Raw genomic sequence first — 14,221 nt, 5'->3', positions numbered from 1 at the left:
AATCCAGGAGTTGCTCCCCCAAGGTTGATTTTTAACAAAGGAATCTTGAAGATTCCTGTTCATCTGCTTTCCATGACAGACCCCGCCCAAAGGATCCAAGTGTACAACATGAGCAATGTTTCTCAAATGTTACTTGCATATAAGTTGTCTTGTTAAAATAGACTTACTTGGTGGGCTTGAGGTTCTCCAAAAGATTTAACAGTTTTAAAAAATGTCCCAGGTGATACTTAGGTTGGTCCTCAAACCACACAGTAATAAATATGCATCATGGACCCATTTTTCCATTGTTTCTTTTTTACTCAACTTCAATATTGTTCATGTGTCCAATCCTCCCTCCTCAGATACACAGAGGAAATGAGCCCAGCCCAAACTCCAGAGACAGAGAGGACTTGCGCTCAGAGTCAGCTCGTACAAGGTGCTCTTCACACTGCTGAGAATGGAAATGGGAATTAAAGCTGTGCCTTCTGGGGGGTGATGGTTTCTTCTTTTCTGGTGTCTTTGACAAGGAGGTGTGTGACTTGCCCGCTGTATGTAGTTGTCCTAGCACATAAGGAGCCTCCGTCTCGGGAAGAAGCTGGCACTAAGGGCACCCAGCAAACCACGATGCCATGACTGATGATGTCACCAGCCTGCTAGTTGTGCTGAGCCTGGGTTCTAGGCTATCTTTGATCTCCCAGGTGGGTGAAATGAAACATGCTGCTTGTTTACACAAAGTGAGGGTGAGATCTTTCTAATGGTTACATAGAGCTGTGAGGTGAAAGCTGGAGAGTATCTGTGTCCCGGGCACCATACTAAGTAAACAAGATGGCTGACTAGCAGGGCTTAACATAGCCAATAGACGCTTTGCATTTTTCTGTGTTCCATCTTTGAAAGCCGTAGCTATCCCCATCTCCTGGAGACTGCTCGTGGAAACTTTTGCTTTACCGGTGGGAACGATGGCAGAGAGGGTAAAGGTATTTGCTCTCATGATGAAGAAGCTGACTGAGTTCAGTCCCTGGAAGCAGGGGCTGCATGGTAAAAGGAAGAACCAACTTCCACAGGTTGCCCTCCTACCACCGCGCACACACAAACACTAAATAGAGATAGATAGATAGATGATAGATAGATAGATAGATAGATAGATAGATAGATAGATAGATAGATAGAGATAACATGTGAAATTTTTTAATTTTAAAAAAAGGTTCTTTCATTTTAGCTATTCCAGATTCCATCCTGGACCTGCCCCCAAATGACCTCCCTCTTTGGTGGAGGATTCTGCCCTCTACAGTTCTTTCTTATATCCATTCTCGGGTGGGGACCTCTGCCCTAGGAACACTGCTCACTCATGAGTGCACAGAGAGCTTTCCTCTCACCTGTGATGAGTCAGGCCAAGCCTTATGCTCCAGTTTTATTTTGCCCTCTAGAGATGACTCTCTCTGGAGCAGGATGAGCTGGTGACATGAAAAGCTGTTGCCACTAAAAGTGGCCAGCAGCCGGGGCTGGAGACACCAGGGACAGCCAGTAGCCAGAGAGTAGCTGGGAGTGGAGCAGCTGGTGCGGGCTGCTAGCTGCAGCTAAGAGGTCCAGGAAGTTGCAGCAAGCTGCTGGCTGCAGCTGGTGTGAGTAGTGGAAGTTGCTGCTAACACTGGGAGCTCGGAGCTGCTGACATCCTGGTCGAGCGAAGGAACCCTCAGCCAGCCTGTGGAAAGCAAGATGCCTGAGCTGCTCTCCCGGGTACACGACAAGCTAATGATGGGGCCATTTGTCTTTGAGCTGCAGTTTCCTTCTTATAAGAAGAAACTTGATTGGTTGTTTTGAGTGCTGATGTTGGGGTTTGGGATTCTTTTTACCAGTCATCTGTAGGAATGAAGTTGATCTTCCATGTTCCCGAGCAGACTTTGGGTCCCTGAACACCCAAGCCATGACCAAGACCAGCCTAGTGGTGAACTGGAACTGTAGATTCTAACAGGGTGTTTCCTTTGCGTGACACACCCACTCTGTCAGAGGCTGTCACCCCCCCCTCCTCCCCAGCCTCCATATGTGTGTGTCTTCAGTTTGAACACCGGTGTCTGCCATGATCATCTTTGTGCAAGACATCAGGATCAGTTTCTACCAGGAAACACTTAGAAACTTGCTGCTTGGGCAAAGGATGGTTTGGGCTCGCGGCCTTGTGGTTACGGATCTAACGTTAGTGCTCAGCTACTGCTCCAGTGCTAGGCATGCTTGTCTCCCGCCATCTCCCACCACGGTGGCCAATGCTTCGCCCTCTGAACTGTAACGCAGACCTCACCCCTCAGCAAGGAAACTTCTCTTTCCACCAGGAGAGCGCTTCGACCACAACCTATCAAAATGTGGAGTTGAGGAGTCCAGTACCCCTGCTAGAGCTGTAGAACAACTCCAGCACCTAAGATTCAGGAACATAGAGGAAGTGGAGGCAGAAAGAGGGTAAGAGCCAGAGGATTGAGGAACCCGCTGTGTCTTCCAGTATTGTCAGAAGCTACACACAGTCTCACCAACAGGCCTGCCCAAGCACGACACCAATAGACACATCAAAGTAGATGGGATTCTTTCTTCAAATGCTGTGGGACAATGGTCTTGGACCCTGTAAAGTTTTGTCAGTTGTGCTGGTTTAATAAAATGCTGATTGGCCAGTAGCCAGACAGGAAGTAGAGGTGGGCCATGAGAACAGGAGAATTCTGGGAAGAGGAAAGACTCAGTCTGCAGTCATCACCCAGACAGAGAGGAAGCAAGAAGAGAATGTCTTGCTGATAAAAGGTACCAAGCTGCGTGGCTAACACAGACAAGAATTATGAGCTAATTTAAGATGTAAGAGTTAAATGATAAGAAGCCTGAGCTAATAATCCAACCAGTTTACAATTAATGTAGACCTCTGTGTGTTTCTTTGGGAGTGAATGGCTGCGTGATCAGGAGGGACAGAAACCTCTGTCAACATTCAAACCTACACAAAGAACTACAGACGACTGAGGAGGGGGAAAACAGTCTTCCAAGGGAGGAGCACACCAGTTGTTACTGAATACTGAATGGTCAGCCCTGAAAACACACATACAAGTAATATTATACGGACTGAGCAGGTTAAATGTATGAATAGATATGAATATAGTTATACATATGTACATGTAACAGCTATTAATGAAAAAAGAGGCCATGAGCTGAAAAAGATCAAGGAGAGGTATGTGGGTGGGTTTAAAGGGAGGAAGGGGAAAGGGGAAATGATATAATAATATTATAATCTCAAAAAAAACTTTTTAAAAAATTAAGAGTGGTTTGGAGCATCATCTTCAGAAAAAGTGGTTTGGCCTCCAGGTGTGGCATGAAGCTACTGCTCCAAAAATGTTCTAGATCTCTCCTGAGAAGTTTTATAGGCTCTAATAACTTCAACCAACACAAAAGGCAGCAAGAAATAAGAATGAAATATTACATTCCTCGATTAGCAAAACCTCACCTTTCCTGCATGGTAGAAAACTGTGAAGGAATCGGGGCCTAGAGAAGAGGTGAACTTCACAATGCATAAGGGCACCATCTTCAAAGACTTTCTGGGACCCAGAGGCCTTAAGCACAAGGCATCATTCCTTCAGCATTAATTCATTTTCCAAAAGAAGTGTTTTATATCCGTTTGACATATAGCTAATGTGTCATATAACACTAGCAGACTCCACCTAGTGCTGCTGGCTTCTTTTCTCCACAGCTGGGGACAAGAATCTACAACCTGCTGGCCTGTCCTAGAAACACACACACACACACACACACACACACATCCTGCATATATCCATACTTTACAGCTCAACATTTTCAGATATATATGCATTGCACACAGTTGTTTTGTGTTTCTACTGCTGCTTTCCCATGTAAATATAAAATTTTCTAATTTTATACTCCACTTTTTTCCTCTTGACACTGTAACATTTTGAACATAATCAATAATATGAATAGTGTCCTTCCCATGGTTTCTAGTTATAAACAGATGAACCGTCCTAGAATACTTTTTTCTTGACAACAGTGATGAAAAGTTTCGACCCTGTGTGAGAGAGACTATTTTATCTCCATGTCCCCTTAGGAAAGTTTCTTAAGCCTTTCAACCTCTGTTTATTTATCTGTGCAATGGAGTCAATGATTCCTATGTCAGAGGATTGCTTGGGGATCAAGTGAGATCACACGCATGATGCGTCTATGATTGTATTGCTTTTATTAATAGCTATCCTTAGCTACAAACTTTTCTCTGTTCATCCAAATAGTGCTGTTCTATATTTCCAGTTAATCAGTGGCTTTAAATAAAGGAGAATTTAAAAAGTGAGAGGAGATAATCGGAAGGCAGAGAACTTGGGAGCAGAAAGGCCCTACCTCTGTGTTGGCTCTGCCTGCCTTAGCTCTGGGGTAGCTCTGCCTGCCTTAGCTCTGGGATAGCTCTGCCTGCCTTAGCTCTGGGATAGCCCTGCCTGCCTTAGCTCTGGGATAGCCCTGCCTGCCTTAGCTCTGGGATAGCCCTGCCTGCCTTAGCTCTGGGATAGCCCTGCCTGCCTTAGCTCTGGGATAGCCCTGCCTGCCTTAGCTCTGGGATAGCCCTGCCTGCCTTAGCTCTGGGATAGCCCTGCCTGCCTTAGCTCTGGGATAGCCCTGCCTGCCTTAGGTCTGGGATAGCCCTGCCTGCCTTAGCTCTGGGGTAGCTCTGCCTGCCTTAGCTCTGGGATAGCCCTGCCTGCCTTAGCTCTGGGATAGCCCTGCCTTGGCTCTGGGGTAGCTCTGCCTTGGCTCTGGTCCTTCTCTGCAGAAGCAGTAGGGGTCCCCAAGCTGAAATTCCATTCCCAGGTAGCTCACAGGGCAGAGCTGTCCCTGCTGGGGTGTGTGGGCTGTGTCCACCTGCTCCCACAAACACTTTCATTCCACACTGACTCCCTCAGGATGACAGAAGCCCCTGGGGGAGGGGCATGGAAGCAGCTGGGAGAGCAGGGCAGCTTTCCTTGTCCCCCAGCCCTTCTCAGTTGTCTGAAATCCTCAGCCTTTCAAAGAAGGACTGATCCCTATGCAGAAATGTGAAACTGGTGTACGTCAAATAAATCACCAACAGGCACTCTGGGAAAGAATGGGCAGGAAAGAGGACAAAGGGCCAGCCAAGCCTGTCTTAAGGACCGACATCACATCAGCTCTTTCCTTCCTTACTCCATTGTCCTGAAACTCCCAAGATGCCTTCTGCTGCCCCTCGAAGACTCACATAGCCACGCACTCGTGGGTCTTGGAAATCCACTCATGCTTTTCTAGGACACCACCTTCTCCTGGGTGCAACTCCTGACTCTCTGCAGGTCCCAGCTCCACCTCCTTGACCCCCACTTCTCCCCTGCTCCAAACAGCAGCGGTCCTTAGAGCTTGGCTCGAAGGCGTGCCCTCAGCTTGAACCCTCCTTCTTTCCTAATGGCCTAATCTCTTCCCATGATTTAAAATACTGGCTATGCCTACAGTGTGATCTTCAGCTCAGACTCCTTTCTGAGACTCACACTGATTCAGCCAATGCCATAGACAGAAAAGGTCTACATGGCCATTTCTGAAATCTGTAATTCAACATATCCAAAATTTGGGGCATTGACCCTCTCTTTCGACCCTGTTTCTTCATTGAGCTTCCTTAGTAACCCTCAGCTGCACTGGGAGAGTTAGATGACAGCCATCCTGACTCTTTGCCCACATCTTCTCTGTGCAGCTTCTAACCAACCCCTCTCGGCTCCTCCTCTGTGCAGTTGCTCACAGCTTCCCGCTGTCCTGCGTGTGTCAACATCACATCCAACCCTTCTCTCTTGAGCCCTCTGCACAGAAACCAGGGAGCGCCTAAAATACAATTCATGGCCTCATGTTTCAATTTTACACAAAAACACTTTCATAGATGCCCACTGAAAGTACCAGCTAATGTTTTGGGCAGCATGCAATAAATGCTACATATATAATCTCAATCAAACCTTACAATTTTCCAATTATCAACTTATTTTACAAGTAAGAAAGCTGCAGCTTGAGGAGATAAAGTGATTTTTTCAGAATTATAACAAATATAGTTAGAATTTGAGTCAATTTGAGGCTAGAGAGATGGCTTAGCAGTTAGGGATGCCTGCTATCCTTGAAGAAGTTTGGTTTCCATAACTGAGCTCCAGGGGGTCAGAATCGGATGGCCTCATCTGACCTCTGTGGGCACCAACACTCATGTGGGCAAACACATGCAGACACACACACACATATACACATACATACACACACATACACACGCACATACACGTAAAAGTAAATCTTTTCAAAGCATTTGTTAAAGAATTTGAATGAAGACTTTTTAGTCACTGTTGCCCACATTTTTCTGCAGAGGTGATGCCTGCTGCTCTCCTCTGCCTCCATCCCAGAACCATTTCCCTCAGCATCTCTGCTCTTCACTGTGTGCTAGCTAGCCTTTTCTCACAGGGCTCCGCCACTCCTTCTGGCCCTGGTGTGTGGTAGTGTGTGCCTCTGTTGGTTTGGTCTTGGCTCCTGTCTGTAAGTCTCCCCTCCTTCATCTTTCAGCACTCAGCTCCAATGTTGCTCTCTTACCAAGAGAACTTTTCCTCGTTTCTGATTTAAATTATTCTACAGTGTCGCTCTTTCTCCTTGTGTTCTGCACGTTCCTTCCTAGCACTTTTCCAAATGTATGAAGTGTATGCCATCTCCCAGAAACCTAAGCTCTGTGAGAGCACAGACCGTGATTATTTCATTCAGTCCAGTATCCTCTGAGCCTAGCATAGCAGTGGATGCTTAATTAACACGAGTTAAGCAGGGCTGGGCTGCAGCTCAGTGCTTAGCATGTGCTTAGCACGTGTGACACTTGAGGTTCAATGCCCAGGACCAAAACCCAAGGGAACAAAAAGTCCACTTGTTAAATAAACAAATGTATTTATTTATTTGCCTTTAGGGAAAAAGGATTTTTGCACATTGTTAAGAAAACAACTACATTCTCCAGTAGGAAAACTAGGGAACCGATACCAGTTAACAACTCACAACCCTGAAATACATAGTAGACTGTTCTTTTTTTTTTTTCTTTTAGACCAGGCCGGCCTCGAACTCACAGAGATTCACCTGCCTCTGCCTCCTGAGTGCTGGGATCAAAGGCGTGCTCCACCAATGCCCGGCTCTAGGATGTTCTACTATATTAAGCAATAAAGTAAACTGAAAAAGAAAATACAGGGCGGAGGGAGGCTGTGCTCATCAGATGCCTTTGTCAATCTCTTCTCCATTTTATTTTTGAAGCAGGAACTTCAATTGACTTGGAGCCAAACAGATCTGTCTGGAATGGCTGACCGTCATTCCCAGGGCTCTGCATGTCCCAGCCTCCCCAGTGCTGGGATTATAGGCACACACCGCATGTGGGTGTGGAGGCCCAAACTCGGTACTTCACGCTTCAAGACAAGCAGTCTAACCCACTGAGCCATCACTAACCCAGAGGAATTTCTTACATTCTGAAAAGCAAACAAGAACTTTCTATTTTAAAAAAAAGTATTGATTTAAGTTTCTTTTTATATCCGCGTGTTGAAAGTACTTAACAAATTACATCAAGATCAGAAAAGTGTGCCCAGTAGGGTTCTCTTTTCCATCTTACTTCTTAAACATTACTTAGCCAGAAACAGAGAAAAAAAGTGAGGCTCCCTGTGCGAGAGGAGAGAAGCTGTTGTTTGTTTTCAGGAAGTTAATCCAGTGTGTAAAGTTTGAGGCAAGCCCAGCCTCTTAGCTGGAGTTGCATAATCTTCAAAGAGTCTTCCCTGGAGAGCCCTAACCAGAGCTGTTGACTGTGGGAGCCCCTTGGCCTTAGGTGTCCACCCCGCGCCTGAGAAGATGGCAAGCCAAAACAGACATTTCCACACAGGCATTCGGGTTCAAACCCCACATTTGCTCCCTCACCCAGGCATTAAACGAACCCCCTTTTCCACACCTCCTTGTGATCAAACCCAAGGGGAAGCATCCTCCACGCCAGGCCAGAATGAATTCGCTGCTTGGGAACAAAGAATTCATGACTAGAAACAGTTCCGAAGCTACGAGGGGCTGAGGCGCCAGGGTCCTCTCTTCACACAGAACTTGGGCTTTTACATTCTAATCACAGCCAGAAGCCTAGGGTTGGGGTTAAGTAAGGCTCAGTTGGAAAAGCACCTACGGCCCCCGGGTTTGATTCCCCATACACCGGAACCAAACCGGATTCATCAGACTGGAACTGCCTTGAAATCCCGCTTCTTCAACTTCTAACAACCCACACGTCTTTGTGATGATTCAATAAATTAAGGCTAAGATCATTTCAGTGCTTGATTGCTCCGTAAAGCCAACTAAAATCATGAAGAGAATTATCTGGCTGGAGAGATCGCTCATCAGGTAGGGGCTTCTGCCTGATGACCTGGGCTCTATCACCGGGGCTCCAATGGTACAAGAAGAGAGCCGACTTCCGCAAGTTGTATGCTGACCTCTGATCATGCACCATGGCATACATGGGCAAACACACATACACACACACACACACAGAGAGAGAGAGAGAGAGAGAGAGAGAGAGAGAGAGAGAGAGAGAGAGAGAGAGAGAGAGAGAGAGAAAACAGTTGAAATTCAAAGAAAGACCTGTGGGCTTGGGCTTGGCTATGTATAAGCACACTCACACACGTGTGCACACACACACCTTACTCACATAGGACCTTCAAATTATCTCACTTGCTTGTTGTTCGCACAGGCCCAGATTGCTCAACTTGGGTTTCATGTTGCGCCTATTGACGTGATAATTATGTCGGATTGTGTTTCATCCTTTCAAACTGTCCTCATGGCTCTTTAAGCAGAATGGATTTCTAACGGTGGGTCCTCCACACACTTGTGGAGCCAGCACTGTCTGCTTGGAGGCCTTGGCAGGGAAAGATGCTGAGCGGCTGAGTAGGTGCCTCAAAGGCAGATAACATACCACACAATGGCCAGGCGGTGACAGAGAGAAACACTCCTGAAAACCCAGTATCATTTATGAGTTATGTGTAGCCAAATTCCTGACTTTAGACCACAGGCTTAATATATACATGACAACTCTGTCTGAGCTTGAACTTCTCAGAAATGGAGGCATGCCCACCTCCAAGGCCAGGGTGATGCATGCATGAACGGGAGACCGTGTAAAGTGATTGCCTTAGTACCTTGCATGCTTGAAAGCTGTTTGGATGTTAACTATTTTACCAGCCTAGGAAATTTTGTGAAATGTAAAAAAAGAAAAAAGATTATTAAGATTAATACTGATTATGTGTGTGTAGTTTTAAAATCTGAGTCTTAAAATTGTCCTTGGGTGGGGCATATCCATCATTCTGTCCCTCACACGAGACACCCACTGAGAGGGAACACCCACCTGCCAACCTTGATCCAGCTCCTCCACAGAGCGGCTACCCACACCCTTACCATGCCCATACGGCCATCCCTCACCTCGTCTGTCCTCCTACCTTCGGACAGCTTTTTCAGAGCCTTGGAAAGTAAGAGACTGCTCTCCTGTTTCAGAGACCCTGAGCAGCATGGTCAGTCCATATTCTTACCAGCAGCTGTGTTTAAAATGCTGTGACATCAATAAGCCTGCCAAAGCTCAAATGCGGAGGTTTCTTCAAAGCACAGTGAGTAGGGTTACCAAGTTAGCTAAGGGTGTGTTCCATCACGTGTGGCAACCTGTGGTCCATGCGCGGGACCCACATGGGGAAAGGAGCAAACTGACTCCCTCCTGCAAGCTGTCCTCTGACCTCCATATGTGTGCTGCGACACACACACACGGGGGGGGGGGTAATAAATAAGTAAATAAAATATTAAAATTTTAATGAATAATTAAACGGAGTATAAAAACTTCAGCTGCCAACTTTGTCTTAAACACACAGTGAAAGATACAAGCACATAAAAAGGAAAAAAAGAGGCAAGTTGTGTGTCTGGAGTCAGTCTCCACCCCAGATGAACCTGATTTTTCTCCCTATCTCCTCTGATTATCATTCTGAATTATTATATAGCCAATAGGTACTGAGAGCACCACTGTAACCTCTGGGAACCTCGTATTGAACAACTGGACTAACGACTCTGCCTGTTGTATTAAGGGTTAGTACAAGGTAAGAAGTGAGAGTGGCAATTGTAATTTAAAACACACAGACATGTGCGCTCATACACACATGATCTAGGACCTGGGTGACGGGCAAGAGCCCACCGGGAGCAGACCTGCAGGAGAGCCCACCAGGAGCAGACCTGCAGGGGGGGGAGTAGGGCTGCTGCAGGAGAGCCCACTGGGAAAGCCCACGGGGGAGGGGGGCAGACCTGTGGGAGAGCCCATCAGGAGCAGACCTGCGGGGGGGGGGGGGGGGGGGGGGAGTAGGGCTGCTGCGGGAGAGCCCACGGGGGCAGACCTGTGGGAGGGGGGAGTAGGGCTGAGAGAGGCACCAGCACTGCCCGTGCAGGCTGTGAGCCCGCATGAGCTTGATGGTTCAGAGGACTAGAGAGATGCCCGCTGCAGCTGGAGCAGTGTGAGCAATGGGATGCAATACATGGTGACACCAGGAAATAGACGGAAGGACAGAGAGATGGCTCAGCAGTTGAGGACACTTGTTCGTAAAGAGGACCCAGGTTGATTCTCAGAACCTAGATGGATGCTCACAATCATCCATAACTCCAGTTTTAGGGCAAACAACACCCTCTTCAGATCTCCACAGGCATCAGACACACACATGGTGTCATACATACATGTGAGCAAATCATCACACACATAAAATAAAATGACCTAAAATGATTTTAAAAAGAAAATAGATGAAAATCCAAGTATGACAGTCATGGCAGGCTCACTATTCCAAAGGCCTGCTGAAATGCATAGTCTCAGCTACAGCAAGCTTTAGTGAGTATTTAGGGCATTGCTCTCCTGCCTTGAGTAACTAGCAGATACACCTCAGTCTGTTGGCTTTTCTTTGTTGGGGAACTCACTACGGACCAGGCTGACCTGGAAATCACACATCTTCCTGCTTCTTCCTCCTGAGTGCTGGGATTAAAGGTGTGGGCTCATTGTGATGTTTTCAAAAAGGACGTCAATGTGGATCACATTCCAGGAGTGGGGTCCACAGGCAGGCTTCTCATCTACAGTACGCAGAATGTTTGTGCCCTTACCCCATTACTGTCTTGACATTCTTACCCACAACGGGATGGTATCCGTTAGTGGGCCCTTTAAGAGAAGGTTGGATCCTGAGAATAAGGCCTTCATGAATGTGGTTAGTTAGTTCCCTTTTGAAAGGGACCCTGTTGTGTGACAAAACTTCCTGGGAAGACACAATATACATGTCTGCTCTCCCCAGATAGAGAGCCTACGACAGACCAAAGTACAGATATCACCAAAGTCCAACTTGGAGAGCCAATAAATTTTATTGGGGTTGCTTCCAGGGGTTACCTCCAGGAGCAGAAATGACTCAAAGACAGCTGCATCACCAAGGCCCAACTCGGCATGGGTGACAGCTCACAAAGTGGGAACCCGGAGCACCCTGCACACCCTGCACACAAATCAGCAGGTTAAAGACTGTCCTTTCCAGGTTCCTCTGCGAGACAGCTTGGTGTGTCTCTGCTTCTCCCAGGCAGCTGCTGGTCTTGTTTGCGTCTTCTCTACAGCTCAGCCTCCTTCCAAATCTGAGAGACACTCTATTGCTTACTCTGGCAGGGAGGGGCCTAGAGAATCTGGTCAGCTTCTGGGACTTCCTGAAGCTACGGGGAGTTGTTTATGTCTCTGTTTAAGACACTTCCTCAAGGATGAAAGGTTTCAGTCCCAGAAACTGTTGCGCAACAAGCTGTAATGACTTCCTTTGCCCTTTCTGGTCACATCAGGAAGTGGTTCCTTAACAGATACTGAATTTATTAATCTTTTAGTTTTGGACTTGAAGGCCTCTAAAACTGTGAGAAGTAATTTTTTTTACACTAACTGATTTGTGTTTGTGGGGTGGGTGAGTGGGTATGTGTTTCTATTGGTGCTTGAGGAGGTTTCCACCTTGTGAGTTCTGAGGACCAAAATTAGAATGTCTGACTTGGCAGCAAGCATCTTTACCCTTCAAGTCATCGTGTTGACCTAAGAAAGCACTATTTTACTGTTTATATGCCATCTGACTAGTCAGAAACCCTCCTACCCTGTTCTGGTAAATCTACGGAACCCTTGCCAAACACCAAGAATGGAGCCCATGGTGTCTTACCCTTGGGTCTGAGGACACAGTGAGCATCAGCAGGGTTGTGCAGGTCTAAGGACTCAGTTAGCATCTGCAGGGGTGCAGGTCTAAGGACTCAGTTAGCATCTGCAGGGGTGCAGATCTGAGGGCTCAGTGAGCATCTACAGGGGTACAGGTCTGAGGACTCAGTGAGCATCTGCAGGGGTGCAGGTCTGAGGTGTCAGTGAGCATCTGCAGGAGTGAGCAGGTCAGAGGGCTCAGTGAGCATCTGCAGGGGTGCAAGTCTGAGGACTCAGTGAGCATCTGCAGGGGTGCAGGTCTAAGGACTCAGTTAGCATCTGCAGGGGTGCAGGTCTGAGGACTCAGTGAGCATCTGCAGGGGTGCAGGTCTGAGGACTCAGTTGATGGAGGAAGGTCATTGGTTAAATAAAAAGAAACTGCTTGGCTCATTTCTACCTAGCCTCTTCTAGGCTAACTCTCGCACCTGGACTAGCCCATTTCTTATCATCTGTACAGCACCGGGCTTACCGGGAAGATTCTAGCCTAAGTCATCCTGGGTTGGAGCTTCATAGCGTGCATCTTCCCTGGAGCGGGGAGCATGGCGTCTCTCTGAGGCGTCTGCTCCGGAGAGGAGAGCTGTCGAGTCTGACCTCACTTCCTCTTCCTCCCAGCGTTTTGTTCTGTTTATTCCTCCCACCTATCTCCTAACCAATGAGAGCCAAGCAGTTGCATAAACTGGACACAAAGAACCCGCAGAGAGAGGACTACTGAACTTGCCTAAGGTGAGATGATCTTTCGGGGTTCCTGATTCATGAAAGAGTCTGCAAGACATTCTGCAGGACACAACAGATAGTGACTGAACTGACTTTGAATTTTCCTGCTTTATGGAAATGTCTGCTGGATACCATGGGCCTGAAGGCTGAAGATGGATGCCCCAACGGTACAGAGGACCTTTGGGTGACTGTCCAGGCAGCGAGATGTCTCTGTCATTTCTAGAGTTTAAAAGTTGTTTTTTCTTGTTTGCTTAGGTAGTATTGTATCTTTCTGGAGTCTTTGATGGAGTTAAGAATAGTTAGTTATAGTTATAGTTTTCCTTAGTTATGATAAAGATTATTGTAACTTTTACTTGATAACTGTTTCGTTATATGTAATTTTGCTATGTTAAAGTTAAAGCCTTTTTTTTTTTTTGTTTAAACCGAAAAAGGGGAAATGATGGAGGAAGGTCATTGGTTAAATAAAAAGAAACTGCTTGGCTCTCATTGGTTAGGAGATAGGTGGGAGGAGTAAACAGAACAAAACGCTGGGAGGAAGAGGAAGTGAGGTCAGACTCGACAGCTCTCCTCTCCGGAGCAGACGCCTCAGAGAGTCGCCATGCTCCCCGCTCCAGGGAAGATGCACGCTATGAAGCTCCAACCCAGGATGACTTAGGCTAGAATCTTCCCGGTAAGACCGGTGCTATACAGATGATAAGAAATGGGCTAGTCCAGGTGCAAGAGTTAGCCTAGAAGAGGCTAGGTAGAAATGAGCCAAGCAGTGTTTAAATGAATGCAGTTTGTGTGTTGTTATTTCGGGGCAAAAGCTAGCCGAGCAGGCGGCTGGGGTGTTGGGGATGCAGCCCCGCTGCTTCTTATTACTACACTCAGTGAGCATCTGCAGGAGTGCAGGTCAGAGGACTCAGCGAGCATCTGCAGGGGTGCAGGTCAGAGGACTCAGCGAACATCTGCAGGGGTGCAGGTCAGAGGACTCAGCGAACATCTGCAGGGGTGCAGGTCAGAGGACTCAGCGAGCATCTGCAGGGGTGCAGAGAAGATGGAATGCTCAATGCCTCTTCTGTACTCCTTCCTCCCTATGCAACCCTGTCCTGAGGAATCACCCATCGCTAATATTAAATGCTATTGTACTTTCTGTGGGCCAGGTTTATATGCATTCACTCATTTAATCTCCAAGGGGGAAGATAACAAGTTATCTTACTTAAGTGTGCACTAAATTATATATATATATATATATATATATATATATATATATATATATATATATCAGACCAATGATCCAATGATTGTCTG

This window comes from Microtus pennsylvanicus, chromosome 2 (genome assembly GCF_037038515.1).
Source record: "Microtus pennsylvanicus isolate mMicPen1 chromosome 2, mMicPen1.hap1, whole genome shotgun sequence".
NCBI lineage: Eukaryota > Metazoa > Chordata > Mammalia > Rodentia > Cricetidae > Microtus > Microtus pennsylvanicus.
The sequence above is the reverse complement of the archived record's forward strand: the minus strand, read 5'-3'. Positions refer to the sequence as shown.